Source organism: Pleurodeles waltl, chromosome 2_2, assembly GCF_031143425.1.
Source record: "Pleurodeles waltl isolate 20211129_DDA chromosome 2_2, aPleWal1.hap1.20221129, whole genome shotgun sequence".
Lineage (NCBI taxonomy): Eukaryota > Metazoa > Chordata > Amphibia > Caudata > Salamandridae > Pleurodeles > Pleurodeles waltl.
This window is the reverse complement of record NC_090439.1, coordinates 1,176,393,752-1,176,418,698: the sequence shown is the minus strand read 5'-3', so window position 1 is coordinate 1,176,418,698 and position 24,947 is coordinate 1,176,393,752. Positions and strand designations below refer to the sequence as shown.

The window sequence follows — 24,947 nt, the reverse complement described above, 5'->3', positions numbered from 1 at the left end:
CACACTGCTCATACTCCTCACACCTAACACCACATCCTTGAACTTGGCACAGTCAGTCTCTATCACTGAACCCTGATTGACTTGATCTGCTCTGTCCTTGGGACCTTTCTTGTCTGCTCTGCATGATGCATTAATGGTGGGAAATGTAGGTAGGGAACCCCAAAAGGTAAAACATGTGTTTCTATTTACCTGTGGGCGAACACATGACCTCTGCACCAGCTCCAAGGACACCTTTAGAGGGCACACTGCCAGTGCACCACCTCATGGGGGACACAAGCACTGTGGCTCGCAGCAGCTCCTTTGCCCTTGTGCAGCTGTAATATGGCCCACACTAGTGGGCAAAGGCATTGCCTTATTTGGACGCTGTCACACCCCCATGCAATTGTAGGAAATCCCTTAACTCAGAAATTCTTCCCGTTTCTGTTTGAACTGTAAACATCACAGCTCCAAAATAGGGAGTGTTTTCTATTTACTCTGTTTCGGAGGTGAGTGTATCTACTTCAGATACTGAGGCACATTAAAAAACATGTACAAAGCCAATAGATCTTGGTTAAGCAACCTATTGGCTTTGCCAAAGCTTCTCATCTCTAGCTAGAGTAAGGTGGTTCACAAGGGTGCCCTTGCATACATGGTGGCTCTCTTAATTAATTATTGCTTTAACAATAAGGAACTAAAACACAGTTGTAACGGTGGTGTAAACATCCCTGATTGTATTTTTTAAATGTATTTTGGTGAAGCATCAGCAAAACACATAGAAATGTGCCCAGTTAGTCAGTGTCTGTGCACACTCACAGGCGGCCATCATGGAATGGTGTCAAATCTGTATGAAGATGGTAAAAAGCCGATGGCACAGAAGCCACATGAGGGGGGCTGGGTTCTGTAAGGGGCAGCAGCCTCTAGGTGGGATGGATTTAAGGGAGCAATTAAGAAGGAAGATGGGAGAGGCGGGGGGAGCAAAAAGAAGGAGGAAGAGGGGCACAACCAACCCCTCATAAGCACTGGAGAGGTTCCCTTGGTCAATGCTTGTTGGCTGCCTGTTTGGGTTTTGTCAATGCTTGTTGACTGCCAGTATGGGTTTTGTCACTACTTGTTCACTGCAAAGGACTGACTTTACCAATGCATGTTGGCTGCCAGTAATGGTGTTGCCAATGCTTGTTGGCTGCAGTATTGACTTTGTCAATGCTTGCAGAACAGAGGCACAAGCATTGGTAAAACCAAGGACAGTGCCTCTGCACAGCTGTTCCCCTTCTGAATGCTTCCTGGGGCAGGAGTAGGTCTCTGTAAAGTGTTCCACTGATTGTCTGAGCTGTGTGTGTAGTAAATCAAAAGCACTAAAACCTAGAGAGCTTGGAATCTACCTTTAGACTTGGCTAAAACAGTGTACTTACCTGAGTGACCTCACAACAGAATGAAGCATGGGACAAAACTAGGAAAAATAATGACCTACTTTTATCTGTTTATCAACCTGAGGAGCAGAAGTGACCACCTGCTATCATGTCTGCATTAATGTCATATCAGAATGTGTTTTACCACTGAGGGGTAATTTCATGAGGAGAAAATACATCTATTTTTGAGCCTGTTTTACAATCAGTGAAAATGTGTTTTAAAAAGAGTTCATTTTATGGCCTCTTCAGCAAAAAAGGTGTTTCTTTTTTATGAACCTGTAGAGAGTCCTACAATGGTAAAGCCCACAACATGCTTCAGCCAGAAAACCCTGTGTCAGTACCCTTCTCCCTAGCGCCAAGAAGCCCCAGGAGTTGAGTCCACCTGTGACGTCAGTTCTTAGAGGTTCCAGGATGACTCCCTCTCAGGCTCTCTGAGTAAGGGAGAGAAGCTCTAAATCCGGACCCTGCCCTATCCTGTAAAACCCTATTCCCTATGTCTTGTGCTACTGAAAACCCATGTCTTGAGCACCTAGAAGTCTACAGGTTTCTGAAGTTCACATATGACATCAGACACTACTTAGGTCCAGTCCCTAGGATGGATTCCTCCCAGGCTCTGCTAGTAAGAGATCCCCAGCTGACCCCTCTATCTGCCCCTCCTGTACAGATCCATCCCCCTCCCCATCCTGTACAGTACCTCTCCCTGCACCTTGTGAGCAGTCACTTCTCTGACCCCTTGTTCTGTCTCTTCTCTCACAGTGACGTTGTCCTCGCGAGTGCTGCTCGTGCTCTGTGCTCTCTGTGCACTTTTACTCCTGCTGGTGGTGGTCTTGGCTGCACTGACTGGTAAGTCTCCTACTCTGATAAAGTGCTTGAGGTCAAATATTGCTTGTAAAGTCAGAGCCAGATGTGTCAGGTGCTGTCACATGTACACACACCAAGAACCAGTGCCAGAGGTGTCTAGTGCTGTCAGATGTACACACACCTAGAACCACTGCCAGAGGTGTATGGTGCTGTCTTACGTACAGACACCTAGAACCAGTGCCAGAGGTGTATGGTGCTGTCACATGTACACACACCTAGAACCAGTGCTAGATGTGTCTAGTGCTGTCACATGTACACACACACCTAGAACCAGTGCCAGAGTTGTATGGTTCTGTCACATGTGCACACACATAAAACCAGTACCAGAGGTGTCTAGTGCTGCCACATGTACACACACCTGGAACCAGTGCCAGAGGTGTCTAGTGCTGTCACATGTAAACACACCTAGAACCAGTGCCAGAGGTGTCTAGTGCTGTTACAAGTACACACACCTAGAAGCAGTGCCAGAGGTGTCTAGTGTTGTTACAAGTACACACACCTAGAAGCAGTGCCAGAGGTGTCTAGTGCTGTCAAATGTACACACACCTAGAACCAGTGCCAGAGGTGTCTGGTGCTGTCACATGTACACACACCTGGAACCAGTGCCAGAGGTGTCTAGTGCTGTCACATGTAAACACACCTAGAAGCAGTGCCAGAGGTGTCTAGTGCTGTCACATGTACACACACCTAGAACCAGTGCCAGTGGTGTCTAGTGCTGTCACATGTACACACACACACACACACACCTAGAACCAGTGCCAGAGGTGTGTGCTGCTGTCACATGTATACACGTGGAACCAGTGCCAGAGTGTAAGCTGCTGTCACATGTACACACTCCTAGAACCAGCGCGAGAGATGGCTGGTGCAGTCATGTGCACACACCTAAAGCCAATGCCACACATGTAGAGCCAGGACTGGAGGTGTCAGGTACTGTCACACGCGCACACGTAGAGACCGTACAGAGGTGTCAAGTGCTGTCATACACATGTACATCCAGTGCCAGTCTGGTGCAATAAGCCACATACGTAAAACCAATGCCAGAGGTGCAGGTGCTGTCACACACATGTAGAGTGAGTGCCAGCAGTGCCAGGCACTGTTACACACATGTAGATCCAATCCCAAAGGTGTCAGGCGCTGTCAAACACATACACATTGTCAGTGCCAGAGTTGCAGGTTCTGTCACAGAAAAACACACACACACACATGTAGAGCCCGTCCCAAAGGTGTCAGGTGTATCACACACACACACAGCCAGTGCGAGAGGTGTCTAGTGCTGTCAAATGTACACACTCCGAGAACCAGTACGAGAGGTGGCTGGTGCTGGAACATGTACACACACCTAGAGCCAATGCCACACATGTAGAGCCAGGGCTGGAGGTGTCAGGTACTGTCACACACGTAGAGACCATGCTAGTGTTGTCAAGTGCTGTCATACACATGTACATCAAGTGCCAGTCTGGTGCAATAAGCCACAGGCCGGTGCTATAAATGTCAGATGCTGTCTATCTCGCACACACACGCAGCCAGTGCGAGAGGTGTCAGGTGCAGGCACACACACAAACACACACACGTAGAGTCAGTGCCAAAGGTGTTATGTGCTGTCACACAGGCACACATGCATGCAAGATTAGAGCCAGTGCCAGAGGTGTAAGAATCAGTCACACACAAAGAATATGAGCCAGTGCTAGAGATGTCAGGTGCTATCACACACACGTGTAAAACCAATGCCAGAGGGGGTAGGTGTTGTCACACACATGTAGAGCCAATGGCGGGGGTGTCAGGTGCTGTCAAACACACACACACACATGTAGAGCCAGTGCCAAAGGTGTCAGATGTGTCACACACACACACACACCAGGCCAGTGCCAGTGCTAGAAGTGTCAGGTGCTGTCTCACACACACACACACACACACACACACACAGATAGAGCTGTTGTCAGGTGCTGTCACACATGAATGTAGAACCAGTTCCAGAGGTGCAGGTTCTCTCTCTCTCTCTCTCTCTCTCTCTCTCTCTCTCTCTCTCAGTGTGAGAGATGCAGGTGCTGTCATACACACACTTAGAGCTGGTGTCAGGTGCTGTTGCATGTGTATGTACAGCCATTCTCAGATGCTGTCACGCGTATGCAGAGCCAGTGTTAGGTGCTGTCACATATGTATCTGAGGCTAGTGCCAGCTGCTTTCACACATGTATCTAGAGCTAGGGGTTTTGGGTGCCTCAGGCACATCTCACTTCTTCCTGTCCTTCAGCAGCAGCCCCTCCAACCTCAGGAGTCGGTGTGGCACAAGCTCCTACGTGTGCCTAGTGTCAGCTGAGGTGTGCTTGGAGTGTGGCAGTTTGTCACCTTTTCCCCCCTCCTTCAGCAGATGCTAGAGTCTCTCATTAGGGCAGGCAGCCCCTGTGTGTGCACTGTCTGTAGGGGTGCCCACCCCACCAACTCCCCCTCTTGCCTCAGTCCCACCACTCTGTGTTCACCCTGTGATGCAGCGGGGCGGGACTTGTGTCCAGGTGAAGGTCGTGCGCATGTCCACCTGACAGATCTTTATTTATCCTAATTACTGGCTACTACTATTTGATTATATTAAAACTGACCCTTTCTTTTCGTGGTGCTCATCACTTCAGGGTGAGGACTTGTTCACTGCTGACGTCACTGCAGAAGGGAGGTCTCTAGATATGTTTATAGTCCACACACCTCAAAGCCCAGTCCAATGAGTGTTTTATGTTAGATGAGGATAGTATTGCAGCATAAACACCTCTGTACAGGGTGTGTGTCTGTCTGTAGGGAAGGGCAGACTTAAAGCAATTAAGCAGAGCCACGTTGGTCCAGTGGTCCTCTGGGCAGTGCTGTAAGTGGGATTGAAATGATGGGGTGTGGTCTCTAAAAGTAGGGAGGATAAGGAAGCATAACCAGGAATCCTTTCCAGGAGGTGAGGCCCAAGTAATTAATGGAGTGCCTTAAAACATGTAAACTACAACCCTATGATCCACTCAGTGTTGCACCGGATCAGTGCTTGGATGCATGTCTGTGAGTTTTCTGTTACTGCATCCAGACATCTCACACAGCAACCAACACACGTACTTCAAACAAGACAGGCCTATTGGCTTTGCCAGTGCACTTTAGCTGTATCAGCAAAATAAATAACAATAAAGATTTTGTTATGAATAATTGGTATTGAAAATGTTCCAATTCTGAAAATACAAGCCTGTTAGTTAAACATTAATACGTTCTTTCGAAGAGGTGTAGCTTTGAAAGTGTCAATTGCCCTCCCCCCCTCTTTCTCCAGGGTCTATCACTGTGTTAGACACTTACAACCTTTATCGCCCCACATCTTTCTGAAATCTTCCTTCTGCATATCTCACACTTCAATTGCAATTGGCACATACACATAAATATATATATATATATATATATATATATATATATATATATATATATATATATATATATATATACATATATATATATATATATATATATATATATATATATATATATATGACTGTAGCTCTGTACTCTCCGCAATAGAGGCCAAGGACTGGATGTGCACATACCTTTCACACCTGTATGGCTGACTGACAGAAAATGTGAGAAACTTGCAGTGTCTTCAGTCTTGGCTTCAGACCTTTTATTCATGCGCTGTCCAAACACCCACCTGCGGCTTGAACTTACATAAACCTTGGAGGCCACTCAGGTTAAAATACGCAAGAGTCACATGTTTCATGAAAAACAAACTATAGAAAGACAATGGGGCATCTTTAAGAGCCCCTCGCGCCTCCTTTGCGTCATTTTATTTATGCTTATGTGGCCCAGCGAGGCCAAAATTGCAGCACCATATTTACAAAGTGGCGCAATGCATGCATTGCGCCTCTTTGTAACCACTTGCGCCACATCATGCATGTAAAAAGATGGCGCTAACAAATCTAAAAGGTCTCTTTGCATCTTTGTTGTGGCATTTTTAATGCCTGCTCAGAGCAGGTGCTGAAAGGGGACACGCCACTGTTTTCAGTGGGACCCTGAGTACTGTTTAGGTTTAGCGCCAACATTTTGGTGCAAACCCTGAACAGTAGATCAATAGCGTCAGAAATGCTGACGGTATTGCCCCCTACCCTGCGCCATGGTGCGCCGTACTTTAAATATGGGGCACACATGGCGGAGGTAGGGAGGCACAAGGGACCACAAGAATAGTGGCTCTACATGTAAAAATCTGGCCCAAGATGTTTAAAAAGAAGTGAATATTCTTAGGGATGCAAGATGAAGTAAACCATTTGAAATGTAAACACCTTGGGAAAAGTTTAAGAAAAGTGAGGCTGCACCTAGTGCGGGTCCACTTTCCTTGCACCCCTTAGCGCCCGATGCTCCCACCATGTGTGCAAACCCTTATCATTACCTCTACACAGTGTTCATCTTTCAATCTAACACTCAGCATTTCTATCCAAAACCGACCACCAAAACGTTTCTCTCATCTTCCACTTGCTAGCAGTTTTCCCCCGATGCCCTTCATGACATAAGTGTACCAATCTACTCCTGATCTTGCGAGGTGAAATTAGCGTTGTGTTGCAAAACAACAAAACCTTGTGCAAAGAAAGCTCACTCTAAACTTTACTGTGAGTTTGAAGGTGAATGGACAACACATTTTCACGTGGACAGCTTTTCAACACCTACTGCATGACCCTAGAAAGTTCACAATCTTTGGACAACTAATTTCTTCATTCACTCTCACTCATGTGCCTATTTGACATCCAGGACGCACCTGCAACAAGACATTCAACGTCCTCATCATCTAACTCATGGAACACAAAGAATATTCATTACTAGGAAGGCGAAAACAATTGTCTGCTTTCTTGTTTCCACCTCCAGGCAGATGTTCAAGTTGAAAATGATTTTCCAAAAGTGTCCAACTTAATCACACCAATCTCTCAGTAACCTTAGTTGAACTAACATTGCTACTGTTCAGAATTGGCACTGAAGGCTGATGATGCATCTTCAGAAGGGATTATGTTCCAAAATATATGGTCTAACCTTTTCAGCAGCCCATGTACAGGCCAGCATTTATTTTACAATAACAGAATACTGGTGTTTATGCAGTTTCAAGGTGCTAGATGTAAAAGCAATGATGTAGTCATGGGTATCTCTCTCCTGTGACAGAGCAACCCTAAACCCCACATTACTGGCATCAACAGTGACAAAGAGTCTCCCAGGAATGTAGGGGGCTCAGAAATGGAGTGAAAAGGATTTGATCAAAGCAAAAGCAAGTTGCTGCTCCTTGTTGCTCACAAACTGGACATTTTAATGTAACCTGTACATGGACTAAAAACAGCTGCAAAATTCTCAATGAACTTAGAGTAAACTTCACACATTCCCTGAATGCTAACAATTGTTAATGAGATGTGGGAAAAGACACCTTCTCAGTTGCTTCCAAGAGACCAGGTCTTGGTTTAATCCCTCTCCACAGGAATCACATGAACAACAAACTCAACAGCATTGACTCCAAAAACACACTTATCCTTCCTGAGTCTAATGCCTCTAACTTTGAAATTATTCAGAACTTCACTTAATCTCTCCAAATGCTGTTGTTCATTCCTTCTTCGCAACAATCAAAACATCATCTTGAAATGCTAACACCCCACTTATACGATGTAAATCTTTCCCCATCAATCACTGGAAAACAGCTGCAGATGATACAAGGACAAATGGCATTCTGCGAAATTGTAATACACTACCCGGGGTAGAGCAAGCAAACAGTGAGAGTTTTCTGCGAGTTCTACCTGGTGATAAGTGAAGTGCAAATCCAGCTTGGAAAAACATTTTGCTTCAACCAAATTGGTGACCATGTCATCGATTTTGGGCAAAGGATGCCCATTCACCCAAATAGCTTTATTGAGATTGTATAAGTCAAAGCACTTTCTTGAATCTTTATTCTTTTTCCTCACCACTACGATAGACAAACACCACAAAGACGATTGAGTGGGCTCTATTAGACCCCCATGCATAACATCAGCAAAGGTCCAGACAGTTCACCCCGTACCCTCAAAGGAGCAGACCTCAGTTTATGTTTAACTGGTTCTCATCCATCTTTGAATGATGACATGCTTAAACCTTTTTTTTCTCTCCTGTCCCAAAAGGTGGCTAATACATTATAAAGCGTTTCTCAAAAGTAACATTCTCAACACCCTCCAACCACAAAATGTGTTGTGAACATCAAGGTTTCAGAATGATACACAAACACCTTTGGTGATGCCAACCAAGAATGCCATGTCCTTCCGCTGACTCATACACGTTCCCATACATAACCCAGCCTTTCAACTCAATCACAGTTTCAAAACACCTTCTAGGTCAATCCTAGCACCATGGTGTCCTCCAGGATTTATACCAGGAGGGCTGAGAACATGTCACAGACATGTCACATCAATAGTAGCATGTCATTTCTTAATGGAAGAGGAACCCCGTAATAGTGCTTCAAAGGTAGGTTCTTTGAATACCAAATCTCAGATTTATTATTCGAATACATAAATAGTATGGCTAACATACGTCTGTCATCATGTTTTCGTCAGACCATAATACATTCAAGTTGTTCAGGGCACAATTCATTTACAGCCTAATCCAAAACACAAACATCAATTATAGTTAAACATTGCATCAGAATTGTTCCATCAACATATAGAAATACACACAACTGGTTCCTTGTTAGGTACAATTCACAAGTGAAAATAACCAGTAGCAGAGACGTAAACTATGAGTCACCAGAACCAAAAAACAGAAATAATGCCTGCTGACACATGTTTCACGAAGCCTATAACTTCATCAGGGATTAAATAATAATGAAGATAACAAAAATCTTTTATAAGCAGGAATAATCCTTTTGTGACATGAAATTATTAAATCTGAGTCATGCACTATCCATTGGAAACTAGATTAGCAAGTGAAAAAGCTACAATCCAATTTAAATGAAACATAAAGTTCACACCTGTAGTACCCAAATAATAAATACATATCACAAAGAAAAACATCAAATTCAAAATTGTGAAAATTCAATACATACATTTCCATAGTCTATACCCTATAAATGGTTGTAATCATTGCTCCCTACATCCAAATATAAAGTGGATCACTAAACACATTCACATCATCTTTCCTGTTATCCTAAATTGAAAGATTACCTCACCTAGCTACCACAATTCTGTATCCTTTCTCATGATATTGATTGTAATTGTAAAGCATTACCTCGCGGTAGATTGTAATTCAGTACAAAGTACTAATGTCTTCAGTTTCTTCAAAGTGATATAAAGAATAAACACCAAGTCCTCAACATGTCAGATGGATGATCCCTTCACTCCATTATAATAACTGCAATATAGACAATCCTGGTAAGTATATTCTCATAGGGGGATATCACAAATTTCAAAAGCAGTATAACAATGTATCTCATCCCTTTAATTACCCAAAATGAAGCAACCAAAGACCAAACAAAGAGATATCAAAAAGACATTATTTGAAATCAAAATACACCATTAAGCAATATAATGAAACAGGTAACAAACACCACAAATGTGGTGACACCCACTGTGCATTGCTACCACAAGAAAATAAACAAGAAGATAAACATCACAAATAAAACCTGGTGAAAACATTAAATAAAAGCATGCATGTACCTTCATGCAGCTATCCATAACTTTTCATGTAGAAAACTGTCAGATATTATACTCCTCAAACAACTTCAGTTATTGCAACAGACCAATGATAGGGACTTCACTGTCAATGAAAAAACAGATCTCTTCAAACATAAAAAAGACCCACCAAACTCCTCAAATCAAGCTTTCATACTGGAAACTCACGTCTCACACTATTGGTGTCTCGGCACGACAAATATAGGAAGGGAAAACAGAAGGCCCCGTCCCTTCATTTAAATTTGCCAATTAACCAATTAGAATACACATAACCTACCTCCCATTGAGCACTACCCTCAACATCTAGACTGTCAACTTACTTCAGACCCAAAGAGCGAACCTAACTGACATAAATATTTACAATTTCCAACAGTAGGCCCATATCCCTTTGTGTGTTCCAAATAAAAATCTCTGATCAAAATGTATTGGCTAAAGCTATAACATTAGTGCCGACCAGTCAAAAGGAAAACAGCAAAATGCAAATAAAGAAACAAATCACCTTGTTCTATTCAGTCCTAGGAATACCCACAGAGTGGAGACTCGAGCCCCCTTGACATGTCTGTAGTGTTCCATCATATTAGCATTTGGTGCTATAGTTCAGTTTATCTCTCAATTCTATATCCCTCTCCTAACACAAAACTCTAATCACTCACATCATTTAATATATCTCTTTCTCATCAGGAATGTAAAGGTAAACGAAAAAAATGACACAAACAGATAAACGAATAAACAATTTAAACATAAGAAAACAGAAAAACATTGCTGTACTGCTGTTAGCCTACATCTTGTCATCCTGGATACATAAACCACTATACCCTATTCAGATACACCTCAGATTAACATCTAGTGTGTTATGTTGGGATAGTTCAGCACACCTCAATAATAAATGCAAGGGGGAATTGCTTGTACCCCATGCGTCTGGCATGAATGGTACGGACTGTGATGCAAGTTTAGAAAGGCAATAAAGTAGCCTGGGAAGTTTCTCTCATGGCCAGTTAATTATTACAGTGTGTACATGCGTGTGGTTTATGCTGGAGGGTTTGTGAACTGTTTGCAGGCCGCACTGTCATCCACCAGATGCTTGAACCCCTATACCCTATTCAGATACACCTCAGATTAACATCTAGTGTGTTATGTTGGGATAGTTCAGTACACCTCAGTAATACCACATGCATCTGGCATGAATGGTACGGACTGTGATACAAGTTTAGAAAGGCAATAAAGTAGCCCAGGAAGTTTCTCTCATGGCCAGTTAATTATTACAGTGTGTACATGCGCGTGGTTGATGCTGGAGGGTTCGTGAACTGTTTGCAGGCCGCACTGTCATCCACCAGATACTTGAACCCCTATACCCTATTCAGCTACAGCTCAGATTAACATCTAGTGTTGTTCAATGTCTCGTATGCGCCCAGGTCACATATGATATCTTACAGTTAGGCTCTAGACCCAAATGGATATGCTAAGTGGTTAAGTATGTTGACATTATGGAAAGAGAAAAATACATATGACAGAAAATAGTTTACATGAAGTAGAGTATAACTCAACTTGAAACTATTGGTAATATAATTATTTTGTAAATTGAAATCCAAAAAAAAAGTAACCAAAATCAATATATAATACACTTCAGCAAGATGTAGAAACCGAATTAAAAATGTCTGCCGAACATATGTTGGCAAGGAAAAGACATCTGAATTAAAATGGCTGTCAAATGTGTCAACTAAACTCCCCAATCCAAAATGTCTGGGGATGAGGAGGAGTTGCCCAATCTAAGATGGCTGCTGTATACGTCAATTTAAATAAAGTGATTACAGTGCTGTAATATCCCATTTGCTTGAGAGAGCCAGGTGGTCTTCAGCGAGACCCCTGTGCTTCCTGTTACAATAGTTTGGTCCTGCAGATGCGAGGGTATAAAATAAAGACTGGCTGGGCGTGGCTAGTTAGGTAGGTAACGCACTGGTGTCTTAATTTGTCCTTGTGGTTGGCCCTGCAACGGCCTAATCACGCAGCTCGCTGCGGTCTCTGGGCCCCCATTACATTGGCGATGCGGAGGGCAAGAGCCCTGCCCACCCAGACCTGACACCGTGCATCAGAACAACATCAGCTGCATGGCCATGGGGAGAGTTCTGCACCATGGGCCCCCTGCGGTTTTCAGCTATGGCCCATCGGCTGTGAGGCCAAGACGTGCCAAAAGCCTAGAAAGAATCCATTCAAGCCATCCCTGAAGAAGCCGAAGATATGGATGCCAGCAACGTTGTCCATACCATTTCAAACGAGGCGCCAAACAACAAACTCGGTAAACACTCCCAAAATGCCAAATAATGATAGGTGGCCAGCAGTTCACAGTGACCATTGACACGATCGGACCAATGTCAGAGGAAAAAACACTTGTCCTTGAAGAACTGTCCCAAGCCACACAAAGCCAAAGGTAGGGTGTTTGCCTATGGCCAGCCCACACCCATACGCTAGTGGGATGCTTCCAGACAGCCATATCCCATTGCAATATAGAAGCCAACACAACTGTATATGTGGCCCAAGGAGGAAAAGGTATGCTACTCAGCGGGCAGACCGCGGACTTACTAAAGCTGATATTCTTTGTTCTGGAAGTGCAAGAAGAGGAGATAGCGGACTTTCTACATGAATCTTCAAGGGTATAGGCTGTCACATAGGAGGAGAAGTCCAAATTTACATCGACAAGGCAATCCAACCAATTGCTCTACATCACAGACTCATTGCCTTCAACCATTATTGAAAGGTTTCGGGCCCACTCTGTTGGTCTCCCCAATTGTTGTCATCAGAAAACCTAAACAACCCGGGGAGGTCTGCATCTGTTTTGACATGAGGCTATCAAATGCCATGAGCGGGAATTAAATATCACACCCTCCATGGATGACATCCTCAGCGAACTCACTGGAGCGCAATGGTTCTAGAAAGTGACCTGCGGTCTGGATATCATCAGCTACTCCTGCATGAGGACTCACGCTACATCACAATATTCGTGACCTACATGGTTCTGCGCCACTACCGTCACCTCAACTTTGGCATCTCCAGCGCTGCTGAAATATTCCAGAGCACCATCAAGGAAGTGGTCACTGGGCTCCCTGGCATCCTCAATGTGAGTGACGATATCTAATCTATGCAAAGTCCCTAACCGAACACCATGAACGCCTACTCAGTATCCTTCAGAGAGCCCATAGTGCTGGCCTCACGCTACATAGAAGTGTGAGCTTCTCAAGCAAGAGATACATTTCTTCAGCTACAAGTTCCTCGCATATGGCAGCATCCCAGACTCGGGCAAAGTGACATGGACATGGGCACAGCAGAGGCAGGAGCTTTTCGGCACACCAAGGAAGCACTATTGGCCATCACCCCTTTTGCCTATCTTGACCCTGCAAGACCTGCAAACATTGTCGCAGATGCCAGTCCAAAGGGGCTCGGAACGTGCTCACACAACAACAGTCTCAAGGGGAGTGGGCACCTGTGGGGTACACAAGTCGGTCCGTTACTGACACCGAACAAATGTAATGTATTCGCAGATCAAGTAGGAAGCCATTGTAATACACTGGACATGCAAGTACTTTCACCTCTACGTGTATTTACACCACATTCATTGTCACAATGGACCACAAGTCGCTAATAACTTTATTTCAAGGGACTGTGTCCAAGTCACTTCCCCGCATTGAGAAGTGGATGCTACAACTGCAGCAGTATGACTGTCATGTAGAATATCAACCTGGCTCAAAAAATCCAGCTGACTACCTATCTCGAGATCGTCGAGCAGCCACTCTTGTTTACTGTTTACTTACCTGATTTTTGTTTGTGTGTATATTTTGTGTATTTTACTTACCTCCTAAGGGAGTATATCCTCTGAGATACTTTTGGCATATTGTCACTAAAATAAAGTACCTTTATTTTTCGTAACTCTGAGTATTGTGTTTCTTATGATATAGTGCCATATGATTTAAGTGGTATAGTAGGAGCTTTGCATGTCTCCTAGTTCAGCCTAAGCTGCTCTGCTATAGCTACCTCTATCAGCCTAAGCTGCTAGAACACTACTAATCTACTAATAAGGGATAACTGGACCTGACACAAGGTGTAAGTACCACTAGGTACCCACTATAAGCCAGGCAAGCCTCCTACATTGGTGTTGCTGCAGTGGGATAAGTACTTGTAACTGCTTTACCACTTTGTCATTGGTGCTTTTCATAAGAAAAACATATACCAAATACTTCAGAGTATACACAGTTAACCTATACAGTTTAACTTTCTTCCTTTAAACTTTCTAAAAAGTTTTGAAAAGTTTTGAAACGTTTTTCCTTTTCTTTAAAAGTCTCTAAACCTTTTTCTCTCTGTCTTAAACTCTTTCTCTACAATCATGTCTGCAGTGGAACTTACTCCCACAGTTGTCCAGGCAACCTATGGTAGTTTAAACTTTAAAAGTTTGATGGGTCTCTGTATTGAAAGAGGTTTAAGCATTGGTAAGAATCCTACCAAAGAACTTCTCTTTAAACTTCTCCTAGAAAGTGACCAGAACCAGTCTGGCCCATCCAAGGATCAGGAGGTAGAGGGGGAGGGCACCCAGCAAGACTCAGTGGAGTCCCCTGAGGATGCTGGGGAGGGTTCTTCCAAGGGCCTGCCAGCTAACAGGCCATCTAGTGACACTGGTAGTGGGAGGGGGTCACATACTAGTACGGTACCTATCACTCCTAAAGGCCAGGTTACTAGAGTCCAGCCAGTTAGGGACAGGTCTCTGTCTGCCAATTCCCACATTTCCTCTTTATCTCACAATTCCCAAGCCTCCCACCCTGAGGATAACTTAATGCAAAGAGAACTCAGAAAGCTGAGGTTGGAAGAGGCCAGGTTGAAGCTAAAACAGCAGCAGCTGGCCTTAGACAGGGAATCTCTGGATGTAGAGAGGGAAAGGCAGAGATTGGGGTTAGTTCCCCATGGTGGCAGCAGCAGTGTTTTTGATAGCAGTCCTGTTAGAGAACAAGATTCCAGAAACCTGCATAATATAGTCCCCCCTTACAAGGAGGGGGATGCCATTAAAAGTGGTTTGCTGCACTTGGATGGCTTGTATGGTACAGCTGGTCCCTCAAAGGCAGTGGGCTGCTATCTTTCACTGGTAAGGGTAGGGATAGGCTCCTTACTGTCGGAGAAAGTGATGCTAATAATTACAAAGTTTTGAAGGATGCACTCTCAGATGGATTTGGCTTAACCACTGAACAATACAGGATTAAGTTCAAAGACACCAGAAAATAGTCCTCTCAAGACTGGACAGACTCTGTAGACTATTCAGTGAAGGCCTTAGAGGGTTGGTTACATGGCAGTAAGGTGACTGACTATGAAAGCCTGAAAGACCATATTTTGAACAATTGTGTGTCTGAATTGTTGCACCAGTACTTGGTAGACTCAGACCTGACCTCTCCCCAAGAATTGGGAAAGAAGGCAGACAAATGGGTCAGAACAAGAGTGAACAGAAAGGTTCATACAGGGGGTGACAAGGATGAGTCTTCATCAGGCCCACAAAAATCCTCTGGGGGTGGTGGGTCCAAATCCTCTTTTCACAATCAGAAAAAGCCATGGTGTTCTTTATGTAAAGTAAAATGCCATTGGGCAAGTGATTCCACTTGTCCAAAGAAAAACACCCAGGCTCCCACTACCACTACCCCAACTGCAACCTCTAGTGCCCCTAGTAATGCCAGTGGTGGTGGAAAGTCTACTACTAATAGCCAATTTAAGGGTGTAGCTGGGCTCACCATTGGTAGTGTAGTTGGGGTTTGTCTTATTAGGGAGACCACAGAGGCTGTTTTAGTCACAAATGGTGGCATTGATTTTGCCACCTTGGTTGCTTGTCCCCTTAATATGGATTAGTACAAGCAACTTGCCTAATCAATGGTGTTGAGGTTGAGGCCTACAGGGACACAGGAGCCAGTGTAACTATGGTTATAGAGAAACTGGGTCACCCTGATCAACACCTACTTGGTCAGCAGTACCAAGTGGCTGATGCTCACAATAACACACTTAGCCACCCCATGGCTGTTTTGAATCTCAACTGGGGGGTTACTGGTCTAAAGAAGGTTGTGGTAGACACTGAATTACCTGTAGATTGCTAACTAGGCAACGATTTGGAGACATCAGCTTGGGCTGAAGTGGAGTTGGAGGCTCATGCAGCAATGCTGGGCATTCCTGAGCATATTTTTGCTTTGACAAGAACACAGGCCAAAAAGCAAAAAGGACAGGGAAGCTTGGATCCTGGAACAATGGACCAAGTGCTCCCAAAAGCTAGGGGTAGAAAGGGTAAATCCATGCCCACTATCCCTTCTTCACCAGAAGATTCCCCCTTTGAGGAGGAAGAATCCTCTCCCTGTGCAGAACCTACACCAGAGGAGCTAGCAGCAGACACTGCTTAGCTTTTGGGTGCAAGGGGCCTGCTAGGGAAGAGCTGAGTGTGGGACAGCAGACCTGTCCCACACTAGAGGGTTTAAGACAGCAAGCTGTCAAACAGCAGAATGGGGATGTTATTGATATCCATAAGGTGTATTGGGAAGACAACCTCCTCTATTCTAAATCAAGCGACCCTAAACCTGGAGCTGCCAGGAGATTGGTCATCCCTTTGCAATTTAGGGAGTTTCTTCTTACCTTGGCACATGACATTCCTTTGGCTGGGCATTTGGGCCAGAGTAAAACTTGGGACAGGCTTGTTCCCTGTTTCACTGGCCTCACTGGCCTCATATGTCAGCAGACACTAAAGAGTTATGTCGTTCTTGTGTGATCTGACAAGCCAGTGGCAAGACTGGTGGCACATCAAAGGTCCCCTTAATTCCACTTCCTGTGGTTGGGATGCCCTTTGAAAGGGTAGGGGTTGACATAGTTTGCCCCCTTGACCCTCCAACAGCTTCAGGCAATAGATTTATCCTGGTGGTATTGGACTATGCCTCTAGGTATCCTGAAGCAATTCCCTTAAGGACCACTACAGATCCTGCAGTGGCAAAAGCCCTCCTGGGAATCTTTTCCAGAGTGGGCTTTTCTAAGGAAGTGGTGTCAGACAGAGGTAGTAACTTTATGTCTGCATACCTCAACGCAATGTGGAAGGAGTGTGGTGTAATCTACAAGTTCACTACTCCTTAACATCCACAAACAAATTGTCTGGTTGAGAGGTTTAATAAAACTCTCAAAGGTATGATAATGGGACTCCCTAAAAAACTCAGAAGGAAATGGGATGTCCTGTTACCTTGCCTCCTTTTTGCTTCCAGGGAGGTACCCCAAATAGGAGTGGGCTTTAGCCCCTTTTCACTCCTCTTTGGGCACCCTGTGAGAGGATCCCTTGCTAAGGAGGGTTGGGAACACACTTTAAAAGCTCCTAAACAGGACATTGTGGACTATGTACTTGGCCTAAGATCAAGAATGGCTGAGTTCATGAAAAAGGCCAGTACAAACCTTCAGGCCAGCCAGGAGCTGCAAAAGCAATGGCATCACCAGAAGGCTGTCCTGACCCAGTACGACCCAGGACAGAAGGTGTAGATATTGGAGCCTGTGGCCCCAAGAGCACTCCAGGACAAATGGAGTGGACCCCATCTAATTGTTGAAAAGAAGGGTGTGGTTACCTATCTGGTAGACCTGGGCACTGCCAGGAGTCCCCTTAGGGTGATTCATGTCAACCACCTAAAACCCTACTATGACAGGGCGGATCTCACCCACCTCATGGCAACTGATGAGGGACAGGAAGAAGAGAGTGACCCTCTCCCTGATTTCTTCTCCACCACTGAAGCTGATGACTTAGTGGAGGGAGTAGTACTTGCAGATTGCATTACTGCCGAGCAGAAGGACAACTGTGTAAAACTCTTAAGTCCGTTTTCTGAACTCTTCTCACTGATACCAGGTACAACTACCTGGTGTGAGCACACAATCAATACTGGAGACAGTTTATCTGTCAAAAGTAAGATTTCTAGGCAGCCTGACCATGTCAGAGAATGCATTAAACAAGAAGTTCAGAAAATGTTAGGCTTAGGAGTGATTGAGCCTTCAGAAAGCTCCTGGGCTAGCCCAGTTGTGCTTGTCCGAAAACCTCACACTAAAGATGGTAAAAGAGAGATGAGGTTTTCTGTTGACTATAGAGGGCTCAACCAAGTAACCATGACATATGCTCACCCTATTCCCAGGGCAGATGAGCTGATAGATACGGTGGCTTCTGCCAAGTATCTGAGCACCTTTCATGTAACTGCAGGGTATTGGCAGATTAAATTATCAGAAGATGCTAAACCTAAAACTGCATTTTCCACCATATGAGGGCACTATCAGTTCACTGTGATGCCCTTTGGCCTGAAAAATGCACCTGTCACTTTTCAAAGGTTGGTGAACACAGTCCTGCAAGGGTTGGAAGCTTTTAGTGCAGCATATCTAGATGATATAGCTGTCTTTAGCTCCACCTGGGATGATCACCTGGTCCACCTGTGAAAAGTTTTAGAGGCCCTGCAAAAGGCAGGCCTCACTATCAAGGCTTCAAATTGCCAGATAGGGCAGGGGAAAGTTTTTTATCTGGGCCACCTGGTAGGTGGGGAACAGATTGCACCACTGCAGGGGAAGATCCAGACCATAATGGACTGGGCTCCCCCTACAACTCAAACCTAAGTGAGAGCCTTTTTAGGCCTCACAGGGTACTATAGGGTTTTTTTAAAGAATTATGGCTCCATTGCAGCTCCTCTTAATGACCTCACTAGTAAAGAAATGCCTGAAAAGGTATTGTGGACAGCTAGCTGTCAGAAAGCTTTTGATGAGCTCAAACAGGCCATGTGCTCTGCACCTGTCCTAAAAATCCCTTGCTACTCCAAAATGTTCATAGTCCAGACTGATGCTTTTGAATTGGGGTTTGGGGCAGTGCTATCATAGCTTAATACTGAGGGCCAGGATCAACCTGTTGCCTTCATCAGCAGGAGGTTGACCCCTAGAGAAAAGCGGTGGTCTGCCATAGAGAGGGAGGCCTTTGCTGTGGTCTGGGTACTGAAAAAGTTGAGATCAGACCTGTTTGGTACTCACTTTATTGTTCAGGCAGACCACAAACCTCTACTTTGGCTAAAACAAATGAAAGGTGAAAACCCTAAATTGTTGAGGTGGTCCATATCCCTACAGTGAATGGACTATACAGTGGAACATAGACCTGGGAATACCCACTCCAATGCAGATGGACTCTGCAGATATTTCCACTTAGAAAATGAAGACTCATCAGGTCATTGGCTAGTCTTATTGTCCTTCGTTTGGGGGGGGGCACACTGGAACACCCTTATAATTCCCTTGTACATGGTACCTAGGTCCGCAGGGTATTGGGGTTCCAGGAGTTCCATATGGGCTGCAGCATTTCTTTTGCACCCATAGGGAGCTCAGACAATTCTTACACAGGACTGCCACTGCAGCCTGAGTGAAATAACATCCACGTTATTTCACAGCCATTTTACACTGCACTTAAGTAACTTATAAGTCACCTATATGTCTAACCCTTACTTGGTGAAGGATAGGTGCAAAGTTACTAAGTTTGAGGGCACCCTGGCACTAGCCAAGGTGCCCCACATTTTTCAGGGCAATTTCCACAGACTTTGTGAGTGTGGGGACACCATTACATGCGTGCACTACATATAGGTCAACACCTATATGTAGCTTCACAATGGTAACTCCGAACATGGCCATGTAACATGTCTAGGATCGTTGAAATTTCCCGCCAAGCCAAATCTGGTATTGGGGTGCAAATCCCATGCATCCCCGGGGCTCCAGCATGGACCCCAGATGCTGCCAAAGTAGCTCTCTAGGCTTTTCTATGACGCTACCGCTGCTGCCAACCTTCAGACAGGTTTCTGCCCTCCTGGGGTCTTGGCAGCCCAGTCCCAGTCCCAGGAAGGCAGAACAAAGTATTTCCTCTGAGAGAGGGTGTTACACCCTCTCCCTTTGGAAATAGGTGTTAAGGGCCTGAGGGAGTAGCCTCTCCTGGCCTGTGGGAATGCTTTGAAGGGAACAGATGGTGCCCTCCTTGCATAAACCAGTCTACACCGGTTCAGGGATCCCCCGGCCCCTACTCTGGCACGAAACTGGACAAAGGAAAGGGGAGTTACTGCTCCCCTGTCCAGCACCTCCCCAGGGGTGGTGCCCAGAGCTCCTCCAGTGTGTCCCAGACCTCTGCCATCTTGAATACAGAGGTGTGAGGGCACAATTGAGACCTCTGAGTGGCCAGTGCGAGCAGGTGATGTCAGAGACCCCTCCTGATAGGTGCTTACCTCTCTCTGTAGCCAATCCTCCTCTCAGGGCTATTTAGGGTCTCTCCTGTGGGTTTCTCTTCAAATAACGAATGCAAGAGCTCACCAGAGTTCCTCTGCATCTCCCTCTTCAACTTCTGCAAAGCATCGACCGCTGACTGCTCCAGGACTCCTGCAAAATTGCAACAAAGTAGCAAGAAGTCTACCAGCGACATTGTAGCGGCTAATCTTGCTGGCTTTCTCGACTGTTTCCTGGTGATGCATGCTCTGAGGGCTGTCTGCCTTCACCCTGCACTGAAAGCCAAGAAGAAAATCTCCCATGTGTTGACGGAGTCTTCCCCCTGCTACAGCAGGCACCAAATTTCTGCTTCACTGGTCCTCTGGGTCCCCTCTCATCTCGATGAGCGTGGTCCCTCGAACACAGGATCTGGATCCAAGTGACCCCCACAGTCCAGTGGTCCTTCTGTCCAAAGTTGGTGGAGGTAAGTCCTTGCCTTCCCACGCCAGACAGTAATCCTGTGTACTTTGTGAACTGCAGCTGCTAGGGCTTCTGTGCACTATTGTAAGGATTCCTTGATGCACAGCACAGCCCAGGTCCCCAGCACTCCATCCTGCATTGGTCAACTCGCTGAGTTGACCTACGGCTTTGTGGGACCCTCTTTTGTGTTGTTGAGTCGACCGCCGTGCTCAGATTTCTTGAATGCCTGTTCAAGTGCTTCTGTGGGTGCTGCCTGTTTCTGTGTGCTGTGCGCCGTCTCTGTCTCCTCATCCAAGTGGCGACCTCCTATTCCTTCCTGGTCCCGGGCAGCACCCTTTATCTTCAACCGCAACTCTTGCAGCTAGCAAGGCTTGTTTGCGGTCTTTCTGCGTGGAAACAACTCTGCATCCTCCAGCACACCGTGGCACATCTTCTGGCCAAAGGAGAAGTTCCTAGCACCTTCCGTTGTTGCAGAATCTTTGGCTTCTTCCACCCGGAGGCAGCCCTTTTGCACCTTCACCTTAGTGGGCTCCTGCCCCCCCCCGGACACTTGCGTGACTCTTGGACTTGGTCCCCTTCCTTTACAGGTCCTCAGGTCCAGGAACCCGTCTTCAGTGCTTTGCAGTCAGATGTGGTCTTTGCAGAATCACGTATCTCGTCTTTCCTGTCTTTCTGGGATAGTAGGGTAACTTTACTCCTACTTTTCAGGGTCTTTGGGTGGAGTATCTTGGACACCCTTAGTGTTTTCTTACACTCCCAGCAACCCTGTACAGGCTACACTAGGCCTGGGGTCTCTTTGTGGTTTGCATTCCACTTTCAGAGTATATGGTTTGTGTTGCCCCTAGGCCTATTGCATCCTATTGTGTTCTATAGTGTTTGCACTATTTTTCTAACTGTTTACTTACCTGATTTTGGTTTGTGTGTGTATTTTGTGTATTTTACTTACCTCCTAAGGGAATATATCCTCTAAGATACTTTTGGCATATTGTCACTAAAATAAAGTATTTTTATTTTTAGTAACTCTGAGTATTGTGTTTTCTTGTGATATAGTGCTATATGATATAAGTGGTATAGTAGGAGCTTCAAATGTCTCCTAGTTCAGCCTAAGCTGCTTTGCCATAGCTACCTTTTATCAGCCTAAGCTGCTAGAAACACCTCTATTCTACTAATAAGGGATAACTGGACCTGGCACAAGGTGTAAGTACCCTCAGGTACCCACTATAAGCCAGGCCAGCCTCCTACACACACGCATAGGTTTTCCCCTTGCTACCAGTCTTATAGAGAAGAATAAAGTTGCCGTTGCTGGAGTCATCAGGTGAGAAGATTTACTCAAAAGAATCAGATGCAAGGGCTGTGGCATGAAACATCGTCTGACCCCAACGCTGTCTTTTTCACAGTCCGCCTGTACCTGACCACTCTAGAAGTCCATATGGTACATGTGAAAAAAATCCTGAAATGCTGAGGCACGTGCTGGACATAACCTTAACCCCTAGTAAAATGAGGTGAGAGCCACACAAAACACATGAACTGCCAGGTTTGTCCCTCAGATCTGTGCCCATGGAAACGATACTAACCCGAGAAAAACCCAAATCCGTCTGTTTTTGATGTTTGCCTCTGGATCAAATTTGGTATTTTTTATTTTTTGTAGCCAGATTTTGCTTCGCAGGCAGATTTTTTTTAAAAACAGAAGAGTAGATGTCCCTTTTATAAAATACTTTCACCTACTGCTGTTGGGTACATATGTATAACAAATACCTGAGCCCTATTAATAACGGGGCGCACTGCCCTGGATAACCAAGGCAGATCTTGGTGCTCTGACCCTAGACAGGCTCAGTGAGCTATAGTCCAGTTAATACTCTGCCTCCACCGCATCTGTGAATTTGTACTTATCTGGGGAAAAGTATATTAGTGAAAGGTGGACTGGCTGTCTCAAGTCCCTGGGCCTCCTTTCTCTTTGCAGATGACAACTGGCTTGCATTTGAAAGGGGGACATGGATCCCCTGCATGGCGGTGCTACAGGTGACTGCACCCACCTGCAGAGGGATGTCTGTGAGGTCCATGGTACCTCCCCTCCTTCTTCCAAGGGGTGTCCTGGGTTTTATGCACTGGCTCTCTGTAATCCACAGTCAGTGTGCCTTCTGATGGCCTTTTTACCTCTGCATCGGTGTCTATACTGTGGCACAGGCACAGAGGTAAATGTTTCCTCTTTTGCCTAGTCATATCTCAATGCAGATGATGAACTGCCCATTTAAGTTTGAATCAGTGCTGCACGTTCACAGGTGCAATCTGTATTATGGAAAAGATCACACAAGTGATGGTGGCCCCCTTCTGAATATTCATTACGGGACACCCCAGTTCCTCCTCCTTCATGGGTGTGTGTCTTACAGCTGGTGATTATTTCACATCTTGTTCTTTTAGGACAATATTCGTCACAGGGCGCCCAGTTCCTCCTCCTTCATGGGTGTGTGTTAATGCTGCTGATTATTTCACATTTTGTGCTTTTAGGACACTATTCATCACAGGATGACCAGTTCCTCCTCCTTCATGGGTGTGTGTCCTACTGCTGCTGATTATATCACATCTTGTTCTTTTAGGACACTACTCATCACAGGACGCCCCCGTTCCTCCCCGCTTGGAGACCTGCCCCATGAACTGGCTCTACAGTAGACTCAGGTGTTATTACTTCTCCACCATCTTTAAAGAGGAAAAAGACTGGGACGAGAGTCAGAAATTCTGCTCCTCACACAACGGATCCCTCGCTCTCTTCGACACCCAAGAGCAACTGGTAAGGACATGAAACTAGCAAACAATATTTTTAAGACCACTTACCTGCATTTAAAACCATGTAGGATTTTTGGCCCCATTGGCAGTACCATTTTGTTCAACCACCCACCCACCCACACCTTGCTCACCCATCACCTAACTCTATCGGCAATTCTGTAACACAATTCTTTTTGTTATCAACAAGGTGGTGTTCCTCCTGCTAGTGGCCTCCTGGTCAGGGTTTTAAGCAGGTTTATGGAATGAATAAACATCCCTTCAGCAATGCTGTTCCCCAAAACATCTTAACACATATATTGCTTTGCTTTTTGCTTACACCTTCTACCAGTGACCTTGTGATATATTTATTGCTTACAAATTAACAAAATTTGGCACGTATGGAAATTAGTTTATTGACATAGGAAGTCCAGTGGTTAACTATGCAGGGGGTGGAGAACTAACCAAATTGCAATTCTGACGAAAACTTTGTTAAAAATTAATTATTTTATGTACTATCCCAGGTCATGTTGACCCCAAAAAGAAACATAGGATCCACTGTTGCATTGGAAATACTTCAATAATACCTATAGAAAATCGACCAATGGCCACCATTTTAGACAGTGGGTAAAGCTAAGATGTCCTTTCCCATACCTCAAGCCCTGTCTCCTGGTCCATTGAGGTTGTTCTAATTCCAGTACCTTTAGGACCCCATGTGACATTCTTCACCCATACACTAAGGTGTCCAGTCAAATCGCCACAACCACTGACTTTTGAGGGACCCTTTGGAGAAGCGCACCTACCCTGAACCATGGCCGCACGCTATAGCAGGGGGCCTACTCGAGGCACAAGATAGGTCTTGAGAGTGCCTCTTCAAACACTTCTTGGTTTGGAAGGGAATCAACACTGGAAAAAGGGGACCAGGTGGAGTGCAGGGACAGAAGAGGCAAGTCTCCAGGAATGATCAGTAGGCCTAGTTAGCGAGATACAGCAATATTCTTTGCTGAAGGAAGGAGTCAAGCATACCACTCACCTCATACTCTGGCATCCCCCAGACCCACTGAAGAAGGAGGAGAAGCACATAGTGAGGGATTTAGGAAAACCTGATGGAGGCACAAGCGAGCAGAAAGAGTACAGCGTAGAGCAACAGAACTGACCACCAAGGGAACTGTTAGGATGCAAAGAAAAACATGTACAGATATGGTGTTGAAAACTAGAAGAAGCAAACATCTTCTTGGCGACCACATCTTATCTAAAACATAGATGTTGAAGTAAGACATTTGCATGTCTCTTATGATCTCTCTTTGCTTCAACAACATGTTGAATGAGATACTTGTGTATCTCCTGGGATGAGAGATAACAATGAAAAAGTAATACAATGATAGTGCCCTGCAGTACAAAGTATTGTCTGACATAAATATTGTGTCCTAAATAATGTTTACAAATTTACTGTCCCATTGGACATAGTCCTAGAAAGTCTACTCTTTAAGGGATAATATCTTTATACATTATATTTAATGAGTGATAATATTGAAAAGCAATATTTCTGTAAACAATATTAT

At 45.0% G+C, this 24,947-nt stretch overlaps 1 long non-coding RNA gene across 1 annotated transcript in view; it reads left to right on the top strand.

The window, feature by feature from the left end:
* LOC138283047 (uncharacterized) overlaps window positions 1-23,152 on the top strand; it is a 36,726-nt gene extending 13,574 nt beyond the window's left edge. Inside the window, exons 2-3 of the long non-coding RNA XR_011201038.1 lie at window positions 2,142-2,228; window positions 23,134-23,152. This is a non-coding gene — a long non-coding RNA (uncharacterized lncRNA). The remainder of the gene's footprint in view (window positions 1-2,141; window positions 2,229-23,133) is intronic.
* The last annotated feature ends 1,795 nt before the right edge of the window (window positions 23,153-24,947 follow it).